Genomic DNA, 16,895 nt, shown 5'->3' on the forward strand with positions numbered 1-16,895 from the left:
ATAGTTATATTCTAGACCCTAAAGATGCATAATTGAGCAAGATGGACAGGATATGACCTTCCAGAAGCTAACATTATCTTCCAGTCAGATGAGATTTTTTTTTCCTTTTAAAAAGCCCATTCTTCTAGTCAAACTAATTCTAAGCATTTTCTAAGTGAAGAATGTCACTGCTTTTCAAGTGACTGATGTATGCCCAGCATAATTACTGTTTAAGAATATCCCAACTTCCTGTATGCACAATACCCTCATTCATGGGTTTCATCCTGTGAGTACTCTCATTACTACTTATACACAGTAGCAGAGAAAATAATTTACATATTCATTAATATACCATCTAACGACTGGAAAACTGGTTTTCTTCATATTTTCATTCTGTAGTCTAGCACTCATTTATTACTGAAAAATTTCAGTGTTCATCTAGACATTGGTATTCCAATGTAACTCTCTCATTTAGCTTTAAGTCAGGCTTCAGTGAATGTCTAGATTGTTTTTCTCCTACTGTTAACTGATACGTGCAGTTTTTTAAAGATGCACAGTGACTCACATTACTGTCTTCTCCAACAAATTAGGTAATACTGACAAGCAATAAATACAGATGCCATAGAGTTTTACATGTGAAAAGATGAAACTATGGTTCATAAAAGATATATAAAATGTCTGCATCTTTCATGACAAAGCAAGTAGAAACATAGGAAAAGCTATTCCTGGAATCCTTCTGATGAAAACCTAGCATTTTTAACTGATTTATAAAATACAGATACCGATATTATTCAGATGACAAGACTATAGGCAGTAGTTAAGTAATTGTAAGAATACTGTGATTAGAATTTCATCTTAATTTTAAAACTTATTATTGCCATCACTAAACCTGAGCTGAAAACATTAATTTTCTATTCTTTTCTTGGCGTCACATAGATTTCTTGTTATATATGTTGTTCAATTTTTCCAGTGGATATGAAATAAAGAACTTTATTTTTTTTGCAATTTAGCAAAACATAGTTTTATTTATTTATTTTTTCCCATAATTTTATTGAGAGACAAATAACAATGAGACAGTTTCAAATCAAATTGGTATGACAGTTTCAATAATGAACACATTGCATACTGTCTTCCTAGTGGTTATTTGCTGTACAAGATGCAGACATGATATCCTATTTACAAACACTATTACAACAAATCCCTCTTGAAATAAAGAACTTTAGAATAGGGAAAATAAATTAATATTTTCCCAAAATAATTAGTCTATAATGTCAATTTTTCTTACCTTATTATATTTTATGATAAAATTGTTTTTGGTAAGCCTATGAATTTAGTTTTTTAAAACTTCAGTGTAAACTGAAATGCCATGTTTATTATCATGTACTAACTCGGAAATATAGAAACATATATTTTCTTACTCTTGGTAGCACTTATAAGAAGTTACCAATTTAAAAGACTCTGCTCAGTATATGGATAAATGCTCAGGAAGTATGCTTATCAAAAATTCTGTTGCAGAAAGTAAGAAACATAATTGTATTAGTGAAATTAGAAATAGTGTTATGGGCAGATAAGTTAGATAAAAATTTAATAACATGTTCATAATGGGGCTGGGGTCTCATGAAAGTTAGTCAATGGTGAACACATCTAAGCTGTGGCTGGGGGGATGAACCTGAGGAAGGCATTACCTCCAAAGTAAAGATACACAAGAATGATTTTCATACTTCTCTAAGGGATGGATGGAATTTTGAGATAATACTGTAATTCATATCACCCTATTGAGATTGTCCACAGAAATAGATCATTATCTCACTAGGGATGGACCATCTTCTAACCCCCACTAAGACTAAACCTGAGACTAAGGATACTAAAATGAAGTCTAAAATCAAAACTAAAACTATAGATTATTAACAAGGATTAAGCATGTCATACATATGCCCTTGCTGTGTGGCCCCACTTCCCTATTGTATCAATATTAGCTAAACAACAATGCCTGTAATCTTATTAGATGGTTATAGTTTAACTCATGCTGTACCCAACTTTATTTTATGAAACATTTTCAGAGAGATGATCTCAGCAGCAACTAATCATGTTCCCTCCTGCCTCTCAAGAGCTGTTTATAGCCATCATTCTATAACCTGAATAATCTTTCCATAGTCTTAACCTCCTCCATGGTTTGGAATTCATTCTTTGATTTTAAGGAACATGAACTTTTCACATATGACATTTAGCAGGTTAAGAGTTATATGTTTTCTATACCAATAACCCACATTCACTGAGCAATTTTTATATCCCCGTATTCATTATATCACTTAATTTTTATAATCCATGTCATTATTAGTCCATGTTTCAGATGTAGACCCAGAGGTGTCAAGAAATTACAAACACTGTTTAAGTTCCTATACTAGGGCTGGGGAGATGGCTCAGTAGAATAAGCACTTATTGGAGAATATAGACTTCTCATCATGTGTCAGGTAACAGAATTAAGATATCAAAGGTACTTGCTCTCAAGTTTCAGGTTGCTAAACAGAGTTCAAATATCCATATTTAATTCTTCCCCAAATTTCAATATTTTTTCTTAAATAGATCTTTTGGCATATTTGATGGCTACTGGATACTAGAAGTAAAATGGTAAATAAGAATCTGTGGTTCTTCCAGTGAAGAAAGCAATATTGTAATTCATAAAATGTGGTAACAGTGAGGATGGAGGAAAACAAATGAATTTGAAAGATAATTAGGGATTAAAGTAATTAGGACTTGAGGAATAAGGTAAAAGTGCTAAGAAAGACATTCAACTTGTCTCTGTGTTAGCTCTCAAATTTTCAAAGCTGAGATGAAGAGTTTAACACACATTAAGCACAGTATGTTTGGAGGTTAGCTGACTTCTCTTATGGAAAAAGAATTTTGAGGACCTGTCACAATGTGGCATTGGAAAATGTTATTAGTTAGCAATTAAAAAAGTACTATACATACCTAAAGAGAGAGGGTTACCTGATGAGCTAAACCTGGATACCTTTATGCAGTCTTGCGGATGTATTTAAGATGGTTGATCTGAGACATGTATTTTATTGTCTTTCAAGTTACCGTTCTGGTGGGCTACTTCAAAATGTACACTATTTACATGTGTTAGCAGTTAAGATAATTTGCCTCTTAACATTGTTTCTTTCAGGAAGGAGAAAACACAAAATTCAAAAGTGAAAAGGGTACTCCAGAGGCCAATTTACAGGCATAATTGTCTTTAACACTGGCAGAACTTTTCTAAAAGTGTTTGAGTAAAGTTTGTGTCCTCAATGTTCAGGTAGTTTAATATGTATACTTTTATTTTTTTTTTTTATTTTTTTTTCTTGGTGGAACCGAGGATTGAACTCAGGTCCTTGCACTTGCCAGGGAAGCGTTTATTCCACTGAGCCATCTCCCCGGCCCAATATGTATACTTTTAAATACTAATTTTCTTGTCTCCTTTTTTCCCATTTTATTTTTTTTTCTGTCTTATCTCAGAATCACAATGAAGGAATTGATTAGAAGGTTTCTTGTAATTCATGAAATCTTATTTAAGTTATGTTGACTTGGAAGCACATATAGGACATCAGAGTAATAGTTGAAAATTAAAGTCTACATCTCAGCAGAAAATTCTGGATCAAAGATATCAGAATGAGGAATCATCTGTATAAAAATGGTAAATTAAGGTGTAGGGTCATGAATTCCCCTAGAATGGGGAAGAAGAGAAGAGACTTAAGAAAATTTAGTATTTAAGACATAGGCAGAGCAAGTGTTCCAGATCCTGATATATAATCACCGTCAAGTTATAGATAGACATATAAATGGTAGCTATACATACATGTGATGCTCAATAAAATGTACTGTTTCTATTTAAGGCAGTGGTATGCTAGTTTGTTTTACCAATCCTGCTGAGAACATGAAGACAGGTTAGACACACCAACATATCTGAGAGCAATGGGAATTTTAGAAAGCAGGAAGGACATGTGGGACTAAACTCCAAAAGAAAAGGAATCCAGAGAAGACATGGCATTTAGAATAAGTTTCTTCAAGGAATATTTGCATTTCAGAAACAATAACTGACAGACCCAAAGATTTATGCAGAAACTTTGGTTGTCTCACATGACTAAGAAAATTTATTGAAGTTTGAGACCCTGAAAGGATGACGAACCTTGATAAACACTTCAAGTTTCCATTTAGGATTTTGGAATAAAGTATATTCTATAAGTAATAATTAAATAAAAGTAGATAATTCCTTATAAGGACTAAAGTATAATTCTGTATCACTACATACCTTGATTGAATTAAGGGAATCTGAGCCTAATCTAAATGATTTGCATAATATACACTAAAGTATCTCTGGAAAATTATAATGTTCAGATTACAATTATCAATTGTGTTATTATCTAAAGAAAATGCATAAGAGTAAAACAAAAGAAAACATTGAAAAACATATAGAACTTCACCAAACAAAACAGTAGGAATTTGACAGTACTTGCTGTATTGCATAGCATTGTTTTTAAATTAGTTGTTTAGATTTTCAGTTATAAAAATGCAAAATTGGTTTCTACGAGTTACAAGAAATTAAAAAGAACAAGAAAAAGAATTAAGCATCAACTGCTCCCCTCTTCAGATCAGCAGAAATCAGCAGTACAATAATCTCAGCCATCCTACATACAGCACAAATATTTCTTCCCACACTCCACATCCTTTTCGTCCTCCCAGTGTCTCCTTCCCTTTGAACAGATTCTTTACCTTTAACAGTATCTATTGTACATATGAGATTTTATTTACTCTTTAAGATTCTTAAACTAGAGAGACATTATGATTACATATTCGGTTCTAATTTATTTCTCTTAAGAGTAAGGTTTCTAGTTGCATCTGTTCATGTAGAAAAGCCTCAAATTTATTTTTTATAGCTTAATAATACTTCATTGTATAAAAATGTCACATTGTTTTTATCCATTCCTCAGTTGATGGGCATTTGGGATGTTTCCAAGATTTAGCTATGACAAATTGTACTGCTTTAAACATAGGTGCACAGTATATTTTGGTGTTAATGCAATGTTTTCAGATTATTTAGAAAGATATCCAGGAGAGAAATAGTTGGGTTAAATAGACTTCCAATCATAGATTTCAAAGAGATTTCCACACTGATTTCCATAGTGGTTGTAGCAATGTACACTTCCACCAACAGTGGAGCAGGGTTCCTTTTTCTCCACAGCCCCTTCAGCATTTGCTATTGGTTGACTTCTTGATGAAAGCCATTCTTTCTGGAATAAGATGGTATCTGAATGTTCTTTTAATTTGCATCTCTTGAATGACCAATGGTGTTAAACATTTTTTCATGTATTTATTTGTCATTTGTATTTCTTTATCTGAGAAGAGTATATTCATCTCAGATGACCATTTTGTATTGGATATTTGAATTTTAGGGGCCTTTTACAAAATTTCTTTCTATGTTCTAGAAAGAAGTCATTTGTGTGAGGGATAGTTGGCTATAATTTTTTTCCCAATACATGAGTTTCCATTTTACTCTGTTGGTGGTGTCTTTTTATGTATAGAAAGTTTTCAAAAAGATGAGCTCTCAGTTGCTGATTCTTTGAAGTATTTCCCATGTGGTTTTGTTTTTGTTCCTGAACTCTACCTAACCCTAGGTATTTAAGACTTATACCTACTTTCTCTTACAGAAGGTTTAGAGTTTCATTTTGCATATTTAAATCTTTGATGCATTTTTGACTATTTTTTGTACATGGTGAGAGACACGAGTCTAACTTTAACTTTCAGCATGTGGAAAGACATTTTTTCCTTTTTCTTGGGTGAATTAATAACCCTATTGATTAAAGAGGCTATCTTTCTTCCAATGAATGTTTGGTCCCTTGTCAAAGATAAGGTGGGTGAATGTGTTTGTAGTTGTGTCTGCATCTTGTAGTCTGTTCCATTGATCCTTAGGTTTGTTTTTTTTTTGTGCCAGAACTATGCTTCTTATAACACAATAGTTTTATAGTATAATTTCAAGTCAGGAATTCTGATGCCTCCTGCCTTGTCTTCGTTGCTCAGGATTTCATTTGCTATTCTAGATTCCTTCTGGTTCCAGATGAAATTTTAAAAATGGTTTTTGTACATCTATGAGGTATACTAATAATATTTTAATTGGGATTGCATTGAATCTGTAGAACAATTTTGGGACTATGGCCATTTTCACACTGTAGGTTGATCTTATCCAGGACCAAGGAATATCTTTCCATTCTCAGAAATCCTCTTCAATCTCTTTTCTCAGAGTACTGTAATTTTCATGTATAAATATTTTGCTTTCTTTGTGAGATTACTAAGTATTTCATTTTTTTGGCTGTTATTGTGAAAGGTGTCATTTCCATAATTTCTTTTTCAGTGCAGTCAATATTTGTATACAGAAATGCTATTGATTTTTGAGTGTTGACTTTGTATTCTACTACATTACTGAATTTGCTTATTAAATGTACAAGTTTCTTGGTTGAGTTCTTGGGGTCTTCTATGTAGAGTATCATGTCATCTGCAAGTAATGATAATTTTACTTATTTCTTTTCAATCATTATTCTTTTTATTTCCCTCTAAGTCTAATTGCTCTGGCTGCCACTTCTGGAACCATATTGAATACGAGTGTTGATAGTGTGCATCCTTGTCTTGTTCTTGTTTTTGAAGGGAAGGTTTTCAATTTCTGTCCATTTAGTTTTATTTTGGCTATTGGTTTGTCATACATGGATTTTATTAGGTTGAGGTAAAGATGATCTATTATGATTTTCTGAAGTTTTTGGTCATGAATAAGTGTTGGGCTTTGCCAAAAGCTTTTTCTGCATTTATTGAGAGGATCATGTAATTTTTTGCCTTTGCCTCTGTTGATAAGTGTAGGAGACACTTCTGGGTCTTCATCTTGGTCCAAGAAGCTAATATTTGTAAGCCCAAAGTTACTTTATTGGTATCTCATCAAGTTGATTCCAATCTACCACTTACAATGAAACCCATGGCGAAAATGAAGACACTAAATTATATTTTCAATCATCGGGGAGTCAAGGGGCTCTAAGTCCATCCACAAAGATGGTTTTCTGGAACCGAGAGTGACCCAGGGCCTCACCCGGTTTTTATTCAGTGGGGGAGTGGCTTGAGGAGGATTGACTGAGAATTGTGGGAAGTAGGTGATCATTGTGAGCTGAGCTAGGTGGAAGATTAGCCTGTGGTTCTTTTTATTGCTTGAGTCTTTCTCTGGTTTTGTTAACAGAATAATTGCCTCCAGAAATGAGTTTGGCAAAATTGCTTCCCTTTCAATTTCATTGAAAAGTTTGATAATAATTGTCAATAAATTTTCTCTATATTTTTTGTGGAATTCAGCTGTGAATCCATCAGGTCCTGGGCTTTTCTTTGTCGGTAGGTTTTTTTTAAATTTCATATTCTATTTCATTGACTTATATTGGGCTACTCAGCATAAGGTCCGATATGCAGAGAGGATATGCATAAAGAGTAATCTGCATTATATAGTATCTAATGTTCTGAAAAGTCTGGTATTTCAGCTTTGATGTAGTCTTTCAAGCCCCAGGAAGTCATAGCTTCTATCTTGAGGCTCAATCCCAGTTGGTGGCATGGAGCCTTAGCTCTACCATCCTGTCTTGACCAGGCTCACATTAAAGAGCAGCAGGTATAGGTTACCAGGGGAACACTCATGCCACCTTCAAAGACTATCACCAGCACCTCAGCTAGACCAATATACATTGCTTAATGCCAAATTAAGGATAGACAGAAGTTGTAGCCAGCTCTGTACAGGAAAATATGAGGAAATAGGGTCAGGCTTAGTCAAAATGGAGACAGTCGCTCTTCTTTCAAGGAGAGCAGCTCAGGTGGTCCTCCACAGATAAGGTGTATTACATTTATGTATTTGTATATATTTTAGCATCCCTGCATTCCTCAGATGAATCTTACTTGGTCATGATGTGTAATCTTCTTGTTGATTTGCTGGATTCTATTTGCTGGGATTTTAATAAGGATTTTGGCATGTATGTTCATTAGGGAGATTGGCCTGTGGTTCTCTTTATTGCTTGAGTCTTTCTCTGGTTTTGTTAACAGAATAATTGCCTCCAGAAATGAGTTTGGCAAAATTGCTTCCCTTTCAATTGCATTGAAAAGTTTGATAATGATTTTCAATAAATTTTCTCTATATTTTTTGTGGAATTCAGCTGTGAATCCATCAGGTCTTGGGTTTTTCTTTGTCAGTAGGTGTTTTTAAATTTTCATATTCTATTTCATTGACTTATATTGGGTTACTCAGCATTTTTATATCTTCTTGATTCAGCCTTGATAATTCATATATATCAAGGAATCTTTCCATTTCTTCTTCATTTTCCATCTTCTGAGGTCAAGATTTTGGAAGTAGGTATTGATTATCTTCTGAATTTCTACAGGGACTGTAGTGATTTCACCAGTTTTCTTTCGTTATTGCATGAATTTGAATTTTTTCTTTCCTGTTTTTGATAATGTTGGCTAGGTGGTTACCAATTTTATTCATACTCTTAAAGAAAAAATGAATTTAAGTTGAACTATTGCAAACTGTGCTGCTATGAACATGGGTGTATATCTGTCATTGTGGTATGATACTTTCAATTATCTTGGGAAGATGCCCAGAAAAGTAATAGCTGGGCCAATGTGATTTCTAATCCTACTTTTTGGAGGTATATAAACATTGATTTCTATAGTAGTTATACCAGCTTACATTCCTATTAACAATGGAGAGGTAGTCATCTTTCTCCACAGCTCCTTCAGTATTTGTGACTGATTGGTTTCTTGATGATAGCCATTCTTTTTGGAGTGAGGTGGAGTCTCAGAATCATTTTAATTTGCATATCTCTAATAACCAGCAATATTGAACTTTTTCATATTGCCATTTTTATTTCATCTGAGAATCAGGTATTTGTTTCAGATGTCAAATTTTATTGAGTTTGGATTTGAAGATTAGGTTTTTAAATTCTTTATGTTTCAGATATAAGTCCTTTGAGGGACAACTGGCTCTATATTTCTTTCCCATTCTGTTGATTCTCTTTCACTCGGCTGTTGATTTCTTTCTTTTTCTTTTAATGTATTTAGTACAGTGTCTACAGCGTCTCACTACATAGATTGGATTCATAGTGATTCTCCTGTTTTCAGTCTCCCAAGTGCTGGGATTACAGGTGTGCGCTACCATTCCCAGTCTCACTCTGTCTCAGTGCACCCTGGGTGCAGGGCAGGCATGGCACCATGGGGATGGATTCCTGGTCCCTGCACTCTGCCTTAGCACGTGCTTTAATCTGCTGAGCTAACTGACTCGCCCTTCTACTGTTGATTTCTTTTTCTGTGCAAAACATTTTTAATAAAATGAGATCCCATTTATTGATTCTTCATATTATTTCCCATGTGATCTGTGTTTCTTAATGAAATGCCTACACTTATATCTTTAACATTTCATGCTATTCTCTCTTTTCCTGAAGATTTTAATATTTTATTTTGATATTAAATGTTAAATATTGTAATATTGTTGATTCATTTTAATTTTAGTTTAGTGCATGGTAATACTTGACATGGGTCTAGTTTTAATCTTTGGCATGTGGACGGTCAATTTCTCCAACACTGTTTGTTAAACAGGCCATCTTTCTTCCAGTCAATGTCTTTGACCCCTTTGTAAAACATAGTTTAGCCAAGTGAGTTGGAGTTCTCTGCATTTTCTAGTTCATTCCAATGATACTCAGGTCTGTATTATTTTTGCAAATATCATGGAGTTTATAGCACAGTCATTTTGTGTTAATTTAAGGTATAATTTCAAATCAGGGATTGTGATACACCCTTTCTTGCCTTTGTTCCTAAGAATTGTGTTTGCCATTCCAGGTATCTCTCTTTTTGTTTTTCTTTTTGTTTTAATATGTTTGATTGTTACATGATCTCACTATGAAGCTAGGACTCAGGGTGATTCTCCTCTTTCAGCCTTCCCAGCCCTGGGATTACAGGCTTGTGCCACCATGCCCAGAATCTGGCCAGCTCAGCCAGTCCAAGGGGCAGGGCTGGCCCTATATGTGATGCCCGGTATCTAAGCATGATCCCTGTGTTTGCCTAAACTTGCCTAAGCCGGTGCTTTAGCCTGCTGAGCTAACTCACCCACCCCTCTAGGTCTCCTCTGATGCCAAATACATTTTGAGAATGTTTTCTTTAGTTCGGTGACATGTGAAAATGGTATTCATATTATGATTGCACAAAACCTGTGTAAGGATTTTGAGAGTAAGGCCATTTTTATTCCATTGTTTTTCTCTTGTCCATGAACAAGAAATAGCTTTCCATTGTCTGATATTCCCTGAAATATCCTTTTTCAGAGTACTATAATTTTCAATGTATAGAGATTTCACTTCTTTTGTTTAACTGTTTTCTAAGTATTTCTTTTTATTTGGATGTTATTGTAGTTTTATTATCTTATTTTATTTTTGTTTGTATCAGGGTTCAATCTCTCAGGACCTTGTGGTTGCCAGGCAGGTGCTTATACCACTGAACTAGTCCCTTCCCCCAGGATGCTATTATAAATGTTCTGGTTTCCTTAATTTCCTTTTTAGCGAGTTTATTGTTTGTGTACAGGAATGTTATTGATTTTTGAGTGTTGAATTTGTATCCAGGTACGATACTGCATTTGACTATTAAATATACAAATCTTTTGGTGGATGTTTTATGGAACTTTTGTGTAGAATATCTTGTCATCTATGAATAATGATAAGTTAATTTACTCAATTCCTATCCTTATTTCTTTTAATTCTTTCTCTTGTCTAACTGCTCTGCCCATTATTTCCACAGTTATATTGAATAAGAATGGGGACTGTGGGCATCCTTGTTTTGCTCCTAATTTTATAAAGAAAGCTTTCAGTTGTTGAATATGATGTTGATTATTGATTTTTAATAGATGAATTTTATCAGATTGAGAAAAATAACATTCACTTCAATTTTGTGAGGGTTTTTTATAATAAGTGAGTTTTGGACTTTGTCAAAAGCTTCGTCTGTGTCTATTGAGGTGATCATGTAGTTTTTGTCTCTGGTCCAGTTAATACTGAGTATTAAATTTATTGATTTTTGTATATTGAAACATCTCTGATTCCCTGGGATTAATCCTACATGTTCATAGTGTACAACACTGATAATATGTTGCATCCTATTTGCCAGTATCTTATATGGGATTTTTGTTTTTATGTTCATTAGGGAGATTGGCCTGTAGTTTTGGTTTTTGTTTTTTGTTTTTTGTTTTTAGTTGGGGACTTCTGTGATATTGGTGTCAGGGTAATCCTTGCTTTCAGGAATGATTTTGGAAGTATTTCTTCAAAAAATTAGATGAAATTCTTTAATAAATTTAATTTAAGTTATTTAATAAATTTTAAATTCTTTAATTCTTTTAAACTTAATTGAATTGTGAATAGTTTAACATTAGTGACACCAGATCTCTAAATTTCTTGTAGAATCTGTCAGTGGTAAATCTGTCATAGCCTAGACTTTCCTTTATGGTAAGATTTTAATATCATAATAAGATTACAATATCATTGACTGATTTATGAGCTTGTTTAGAATACTTAAATCTTGATTTGATTTTGTCAATTCAAATGTCTAAGAATCTGTCCATTTCTTCTGCACTTTCCATATTATTAGAGTAAGAGTTCTCAAAGTAGGTACTGATGATTTAAATTTCTATAGGATCCATTGTGATTTCACCCTTTTCATTCATAATTAGTTGAATTTGAGTTCTTTCTTTCCTTTGTTTGGTAAGTTTGCTAGGGGCTTATTATCCCTACCTAATCTTTCCAAAAGCAACTCTCAGATACATTGATTCTTTGTATATTTTTCTTAGGCTTAATTGCATTCATTTCTTTTCTGAACTTCATAACTTCTTTTCTCATTTGAGGTTTGGATTTCATATGTTTCTATTTTTCTAAGAGTTTGAGGTTCAACATAAAGTTGATTACTTTAGCTTGTTCAATTTTCATGATGTGAAAATTCATTCCTATTTATTTCCCTCATGGAATTGCTTTCATTGAGTCTCATAAGTTCCAGAATGCTGTATTAACATTGTCATTTAATTCTAGATACTGTTTAATTTCTTCTTCAATTTTCTCTGTTTCCATTGTTTATTCAGGTGGGTGTTGTTTAATTTCCAGGTGTTTATGTGGTTTATTTTATTATTGATTAGCAATTTCACTACAGTATTTTCTGATAATATGCATAGGACAAATTCAATTACCTTTGCATTTACTTAAGCATGTCCAATTGGCAAATATGTGGCATATATTGAAGAATATCCCGTGTGTAGCTGAGAAGAATGTGTATTCTGATGTTGTGAGTTGGAACACTATATACATCTACTCAGTCCATTTATTCATTGGCATGGTTTAATTTTGGCTTTTTTCAATTTTTAAAAAGTTTTTATTAAATTATATAGTCTTGAAAGAAGTCACAATAGTTAACACACTTGAGTGCACTGTGTACACCACCAACCCAAATAGATTGATTTCAGAATTTTTGTAAATAAAAAAATAAACATATTTACAGAGGAAAACAAAAACCCATCAGGATGTGACATGTTTAAGCTGTCATCTAGTCTCTGGGGTTGAGGGTTACATATACCTGCAGCATTACATAGAGGATTAATGATTTTATGAGGTTAAAAAGTTGATCACTGAAGAAGTTAGTTGTAATATAGTAACCATTGTTAACCACAGTTTTTTTTTCTTCTCAACAAGAATTTACACACAAAGCTTCATTTCTCTCTTATTAGGTTTACTATAGGTAAAAGTATAAAAATTTCTGAAATCCTCACTAGAACCATCAAAGGAATACAACTATTGATGTTGCAAAAAGGACTATAAAACTACAGACATAAATTGTCATACAGTTTGTGCTACTTGTCCTCCAAAATTGTGCAGATTCTTTATTTACCCACCAGGAACAAAAAAGAAGTCTGCTTCTTTAGAAATCATTTTCAAAGTCTTATCTTTCTAGAAAATGTATTTCTAGAACAATGAATTTTCCACAATGGGGGGAGGGTTTATTCTTCTGCATTATAAAAATATTTCCACATTAAAGCTTTCTATATTTTAGGGAATACTTCGACCTCTGATCAAAAGGCAAGTCTGTAAAGCTGACCAGCTGGCTGCAGGGAAAAGAGCAGGCGTGCCCACCCCCTCCCAGACAGCCCTGTGCAAAGAACAGCAAAAAGCAAGTTGCCTGAAATCCGGTCAGGCCCCAAACCCAGTCTCAGTTTGACTTGGAAAATGCAGGCCAAAATAAGGCTGAGCAGAAGACAAAATGTTCATGTCTGCCACTCTGGAACGCGGTGGGATCCTAGAAGGCCGCTCTGTCCACCAGACCCCATGCTGCGGACTGACTGCAGGGTGCAGAGCATATTGTGCAAGACTACCTGCTCACTCCGAGCAGCATTCAGGGCTAACTGCTGGGCGCAGAGACGCGGGACCTGCTGGGTAGCCTCGTGGGATTCGGTCCTGAGGAGCTCAGAGAGGGAGAACACTGTAGGAGTACTGTTTCCCCAGGCAACTCCAAGTCCTCAAAGAGCGTTGTCAATGATGTCTGCATCTTCAGGCTGGTCCATGGGGGAGCGGGAGAGCATGTCTTGACCCATTGCATGCTCCTGAGGATATTTCTGGGAAAACATTTGTGGAAAATTAAGATTTCTTACATCAGTCAAAGTCCGGAAACTTTCCATCTGAGTGCTGAATGGGTACAGCAATTCAAAGAGAATCAGGCTTTAGGAAAAGATGACCACTTTATGACAGTAGCTGTTTCCTTGGATCTGCTCGGAGCTCATATAGAGTTTGGTCCCCACCTGCCCCGTGTGTGTGGTGTACGCTGGCATGGGGGTCAGCACTGTCTGCTCGTCCTTGTCCTGATCCATGACAGTCATCAATCCAAAGTCTCCAACCTTGACCATGTCCTCCAGGGTGAAGCATATGTTTGAAGGAGTTTCAGGTCCCTGTGCATGAGCCCTTTACTGTGTAGAAACTCCACGGCCTCGGCGATCTGCGGGAAGATGTGCAGTCACTCTCCACGCTCCTGATCCTCCAGCCTGCACCGCTGGTTCATCCAGTCCTTGAGGTTTTCTTTTCAGCACAGCTGCATCTGAATGTAAAGATACACCTTCGAAGAGCTGGGCTGGAGTTTCAGTGAGATCTAAACTTAAAGGGGTTGGTCGTGGAGGAGAAATGGACAGTGTGGCTTCTGAAGATTTGTTGCTGGAGGACTGGAAGGCAGTGAACTTACTAGCACAATGTTTGCCAATATGCACCTGGTTAGTTTTGAGCTCTTCTTTACCAGTCATGTTATCACAGCCAGAATCCTCAAACAATATGGAAGAGGACATCTCCCTTGATCTTTTGTTAAGAGAAGCCTCTAAAGGACAGAATTCAAAGAAGTGTGCCTCACCATTCCTGTCCATGGTGCCATCGTCCACGTCACAGTCTTTGAGGCAACTGTCCTGCAGGTGTTTGCTGCATCCTCTGACCCACTGCTGCCTCCACAGTCAGCTCTTGACAGTTCCAGCGGGAAGAACTTGCTGTCAGAGGAGCTTGCTTGGTCACAGGAAATCCCCACAGAGAAGGACCTGTTTCTCTGCAGCAAAGGCACAATGATCTCGACATGCTCCTTTGTGGACAAGGGATCCATCGTGCGGATCTTAACAGATGGTGCATCCACTGAGCTAAGAGAGCTGAGTGGCCAGTCTGTGCTCTCGTATTTCAGCCAGATTTTGCCCATCTTTTCTTTCCACTTCTCTGGTGCTTCCAGCCAGGCTGTGAAATACCTCACAATTCCAGGATGCTTGAGTTTGGCTAAAGCTTTAAGTTCACGCATCACCTTTTCAGGAGCCAATTCCCTGTTGGACAGCCAGATTCTCTTAATGGGATAATTGCAGTCATCTACTTTGTTTCTGGCTTCAAAGACAACTGCAAAGCCACAGCAACCCATGCCCTGGATTGGTTCAAAATCTGTTAGGTATCGTGACACATATCCAGAGTTCTTTATGTTATTCCAGCTACTGTCACTGGCTTCACCACTTACAGAATCATATTTAAATTTAATTTAACTTTATTTATGCATTTATTTTATTATTTATTTCTTTATTTCTGGCAGAACCAGGGATTGAACTCAGGCTCTTGCATTTGTGAGGCAAGCGCTTATTCTACTGAGTCATTACTCCTGCTTCCATATTTAGTTTTAGTTTGACACTGAGTATCAGATTCCTTCCTTCGTCCGTGAGGCCGAGGCCAGAACAGTCTGTGCACTATAAATGTTGTTGCTACGATGCAGAACAGGATGGTTCTGACTATTTCTTTACAGCAGTGTAAAAGAAGAACAGGGTCCTTTTTGCAGATATTCTTGCTGCAACCTGGGCATCAAAGAATCTGACCATGATCTGTGTGCTTCATTTGTTTTGTTTCCTCTTATAGCATGGTAGGTAATAAGCATTATTATATGTGTACTGTAAGATTGAAAGTGTGTCATTAGTGTATTCTTAAGAGAAAATTTATTGGTACTAAGACATTTGTCAAATTCATCAAACCCTACCAAGACTGGAGTTCTGGAAGGAAAATGAATTAAGGGCTTCCATTTGATGATTGTCAAAGGAATAATTGTGTTTTCAGTAGACTCCAAGGCCTTGGGGTTTATGGGGAACTTTTCTGAAATTCTGATGGAATTTCAGGTACAGATACAGGTGGCCTCTGTACATTTGCAAGGACACACTGTTTTCTGGTGCTCCTTGGGCAGCTTCTACGATATCTTCTTCATCTTCCAAAACATCCTCATTAGATACATAACTTGTGTCATCAAAGAGGCTTATGGGGATGACTTTCCCATCCTTAAGCAAGCAGGCAGATGCAACTTGAGTACAAAAGTGGTATTCCCTTGGGTCAGGAGATAACTTATTAGAATAAAGGTTTGCCTGGCAAGCGCAGGGTCTGGAGTTCAATCCCCAGTACTGGGAAAAAAAACAACTATTCCCACTCTAGATGTCCTCCCTTCTTACAGAATGCCATAACCTTCCAGTCAGCAACTGAGACTTTTATGACAGTGTCCAGAATGGTAAATTCCTGTTCTTCCACATCTGAAATAATTTTAGACTCTGTTTCCACTAGTCTTAAAGGTGCTCTCAATAAATCTGGATCTAGTTTCCATGTCTGGAAAGTGTCTGAAACTCAAAGTGGCCAGCACTGAAATTACACTTCTCACTTCCACTCCAAGGCCAGACAGCTCTGACAATCTTTTGCATGCATTGCAGAAGTAGGATGTCCTCTTTCTCTTGCATTTCATTGCTGACCCACTGGCGACAGCCCAAGGTAGAATAGATATACCTCAACTTTCCACTGTATGCACTGAGGCCATATGTAGTGAGAAATGTTCCTCCAATCAGAACAACATCATCTCCAAATTTATAAGAAGATTCAAGAAGGGATTCAACTGTGAGAAGAATAGTTTTCAAGCTTTTGCGGTCTCAGTCCCACTAGAAGAGGTCTCCATCTACAGAAAGAATGATCATCTGATTCCCAAACAAAACCAAGGAGCCAGATCGCACGTCCAAGTCTCACTGCTTCTTACCAAGATTCTCAGCATCCAAAGAGGGGATTCACCCATCTAAAGTGCTGTTAATTACTAGTGATCTGCTCCACAGCTGCAGCTTGGTGTCCTCTTCTGGGTCCGTACCCTTGGCTTCTGCTCGCGCGCCACCACCTGCAGCGCCTCGGTATTCTCCACCATCACTTTGGCCTCTGCCACAGCCCCTGACGCTGGTCCTTGTGCTGCCGAGGTGGGGGCAGCCACGGTCCCCAGGGCAAAGGACACGTCCGCTCTAGGGGCCCAGAGTTTGCGTGTGTGCTCCTCTGCTACAGTACCAGTCG

At 36.3% G+C, this 16,895-nt stretch overlaps 1 pseudogene; it reads right to left on the reverse strand.

Annotated features, from left to right (window-relative positions):
* Positions 1-13,434: 13,434 nt before the first annotated feature.
* On the reverse strand, positions 13,435-16,552 carry LOC101565144 (annotated as a pseudogene).
* Positions 16,553-16,895: the final 343 nt, after the last annotated feature.

This window comes from Octodon degus, unplaced genomic scaffold (genome assembly GCF_000260255.1).
Source record: "Octodon degus isolate 3935 unplaced genomic scaffold, OctDeg1.0 scaffold00117, whole genome shotgun sequence".
Classification (NCBI taxonomy): Eukaryota; Metazoa; Chordata; class Mammalia; order Rodentia; family Octodontidae; genus Octodon; species Octodon degus.